This window comes from Triticum aestivum, chromosome 7A (assembly GCF_018294505.1).
Source record: "Triticum aestivum cultivar Chinese Spring chromosome 7A, IWGSC CS RefSeq v2.1, whole genome shotgun sequence".
Lineage (NCBI taxonomy): Eukaryota > Viridiplantae > Streptophyta > Magnoliopsida > Poales > Poaceae > Triticum > Triticum aestivum.
In genome coordinates this window covers 469,552,532-469,556,328 of record NC_057812.1, presented here as the reverse complement: position 1 = coordinate 469,556,328, position 3,797 = coordinate 469,552,532, and positions in this window count along the sequence as shown.

Here is a 3,797-nt window from a genome sequence, read left to right as displayed (position 1 = left end):
CTGCCTGGCTAGGACACTCCCGAGGAGTCCTTGCGTCGTCCGCCTCACAAGGGTCTTGGGTGCTTTGTTGGTGATGATGGGCTGTATAGCCTGCTGGCTTGGTCATGCCGTGGGCCGCAGGCAGGCAAGTCTGGGGACCCCCATTCCCAGAACGCCGACAGTAGCCCTCGGGCCCAAGGTGCGCTCGGGCTTGGCTTCACGGCGAAGCCAAGGGCCAAGTTCGGAGCATCGTGGGCCCCAAAAGCATGAGGCCTCAATTGACGCATGGTGGTTGATTGCACGTGGGCGTCTCCGCTTCCCCATGTTGCCTCGGCAACTGCTTGACTCGTCAAGTCCCTGCGACATGCAAGGAAAACCATCATTACCTGCGATTGTGGTAGACGCCAGTTGGCCTTCCCTTGCTATAAATGGGGAGGGGGGCGGAGCCCCCGTTGCCCATCTCTTCCTCGCTTGCTTGCTTCTTCCTCCTTGATCCACTGCTGACAACAATGGTGCCCATCAGAAAGTTTTCTACTGAAGAGAAAGCAAAAGGCACCCCGCGATGATCCAGGGCCTCTTCTGCCGAAAAATAGGTCGATCCATCGCCGCGATGAAGCGGCGATGCAGGTGGTGTCGAGGCCTTGGTGCGAGGGCCTCCTCTGGGGTACCCGCTGCCCTTGTACGCCCGAGCCGAGGGCTTGGGGGGATGAGGTACGAGCAGCGCTGCCCATGCCGCATCCAGGGTCGCCGCGCCATGGAGACGCATGCCGTCGCCCCTGGGGTTCACGCCGCGGACTCCTCGCGCGAGTTGGTGTTGTGGGTGTCGATGCCTCCGAGCTCCTGGATCCGCTTCCCGCCGTTCTTCTCTGACGTGATGCTGTCGAGGGGGCCTCTCGAGCTCTGGCTATAGCACGCTGACTGCAGCGCTCCGACGACCGGAGCAGAGATCGAAGCAGTCCCCACCGGCAAGATCTTCATGACGCGCGGCTGGGGCGAGATTGCGCGGGTCTGCCGTGCGAGGGGCACCCTCGAGATCCACTCGAGTACGACGGCGTCTCCATGCTCTTCTTCAAGGTCTTCGATGCTGAGGGACGCCGCCTGGAGTGCTGCTCCGGAGAGGAGCGTGAGGCTGATGTGCGCTCCGCTCGCGACCACTCCAGCAGCAGCAGCCTTGGGAGTCCAGCAGCTCTCCTGAGCTCCATGAAACTCCGGAGACGAGCGATGACAGCTACATGCCCCCGAGCTCTCGCCACGCTCGGAGCAGAGCTGCGGCGTCTAGCCGTCGCCGCCGCTGATCCGGATGGGGTTGGCGCCGGCCTTCCGTGGCCCACTGTTGATGATGGTGTCCACCATGGAAGGATGTAGATAGGATTCCCCTTAGTATCGGCTTTTGTTTCCTGCAATGAATCATGAATTACCCCGTGGGGGCATGTAAGGGTCCGTAATGTATTTTGTGCTTATCTTCCCTGTTATGAGAATTTGATGAACGCATGTCCCATTAAGGCTCGGTCCCCCTTTCTTTCCTCGCGATAGCTTGTTGCTCTACGCCAATAGGTCCCGATCCCTAGGTAGGCTACAGCCGTCGCTGGTATGCCAGGTCGCGTGCCATGGTCAAGGCCAGGAGGTGTGTGGCCCGAGGTCCAGTAAGAGCCCCTGAGGCGTGATGCTCAGGAGGTCCCCCTTAGCGCTCAAGCAGCCATGGTAAGGCGAGAAAGGGAGTTGGCGTGGCCGCAACGGGGTTGCGTCAAGGCGTGAGAGACCATTAGGCCCAAACATTTAGCCGATCCAAGTGCGGGACTTATCTTGTTGATCTCGTGGCGACTCCTGACGTTGCGCTTGGGCTGCGCGCCTACTCGTGCGGCGTAGCTGGGCCGGCCCATACGAGTTTCCCCTCCCCTCATGCTCTCCTTAGTGCTCTACGTCCTCAGGTCCCGGCCCTCGAGTGAGCTCAGTAGCCGCTGGTATGCCAGGCCGCGATGCCATAGTCAAGGCTAGGGGGTGAGGGCTGGAGAGCCAGTAAGAGCTCCTAATTCGCGATGCTCAGGATCCCCCTTTTAACGTGCAAGCGAATTGCACGAGAGAAAAGGAGACTCACGGTGCTGCCTGCTATCCTTCCCACAGGGTCCCTGTGAACAGGCACAAGAAGAAACACGGTTTGTCGTTACAGCTGTCAGCCTGTTGCTGGTTGCTCTGGATGAGGAGAAGGCATTGAGGGCCTGGTGAGGTGACGTGCGCGGGGCGTGCCGCGAGCCAGAGCTCGACCGCTTAGATTTGTCGGCGTGGCAGGGGAGGACCCATGCACCAGCGCTGTGCCTATGTGGAGGCTTCGGGGGAGGCGATGATCGAACAGGTGATAGCAGTTGGCAGGTTGAGCATGAAGAGCAGGTCAACTTGGATAAATGTAGGAAGATACATGCCACCGGGTCCGGCCCGAGCGGCTTGGGGATGATGCAGCCCGAGGGGCGCCCCCAACAAGGTAAGCTGAAGACATAAGCAAAAGGGACACTTGTCGCAGGGACGGACCCATGTGGCCTGGGAATAATGCAGCCTGAGGGGCGCTCCCAGCTAAACGAGCTTGGAAGATGTCACCTGGTTCTGTAGACGAAGTAGAGTTGGTGTAGCTGAAGGCGTGCGTTGAAGAAATGACTCCTCATGAGCCGCCAGAACCCTGAGCCTCGAGAGGCTCTAGGGGATCGGGAGGTTCCCTGAAGACCGTCTCCATCTCCTCCAGAACGGCGTGGTACCTGGTTTCCTGAGCCGCCAGGATACGTCGCATGTTGTGCTGATAGGCCGACGCCACGCTTGGCAAGCCAAAAGGCATACGAACGTAGCTGTGCCGCGGGCCCTCGCAGCGGCCCACATGCGAAGGCCAGAAACGCTCCTGAGATGCGGCCCTGTTGAGCCCTGGGACGTCGATGCAAACATGCAACCCATCATCCTCGCTAGGATGCGGAGCTGCGCCCCATGCAACCCAACACATGGCTCTTGCTTCTTGGAGTTCCTGGGTGGTCTTGGTGATGAACTCCTGAGTGGTGGGCACTCCTTCCCCTGTGCTCTCCTGAGGGTCACCTGCCGCGAAGCACGCCTCCAAGTGGTGCCCAAGTGCCTCCCTCGTGAGGTTGGCAAGGTCTGAGGCCCTCTAGAAGAGAGCCCCCGAGCCCTGCCTGAGGAGGGCGCCGGACGCGCCTTCCTATGTGACGGAGGGAGGCGCCCGTGGAGCGGGCGCTGGTCCTGACATGGCTTCTGCCGCGACGCTGTCCTCCTGAGGTCCTGCACGGTGCGGCTTCTTCTTCTTGGGGATGGCCTCCAGAGGGCCTTCATTTCTGCTGTCGGGGTCGTCGATTGTTGTGGCTTGAAAGGCGCGCTCGAGGGAGCACACCGCATCCCCCTCTTCACATGGGAACATGATGATTCCTCCGCTTCCTGGCATCTTGAGAATGTTGTAGCCGTGATGAGTGAGTGCCATGAACTTGGCCAGGGCTGGATACACGAGGATGGCATTGAACGGCAGGCGGATGTGCGCGACGTCGAAGTCGATGAGCTCGGTGCGGTAGTTCTTGCGCTCCCCGAAGGTGACAGGCAGGCGGACCTGCCGTATAGGCGTGGTGGAGCCGTCGGTCACTCCTGAGAAAGCCTTGCTGGGCTGGAGCTGCTCATATGGCACTTGGAGGTTGTCGAACGTGTCGACGGACAGGACATTGAGCCCTGCGCCGTCGTCGATGAGGGTCTTGGTGACCTGCACATTGCTTATGATTGGGAAACACATCATAGGGAGGGTGCCAGCGATGGCTTCACACTTGAGCTGATCTGCCGAGTTG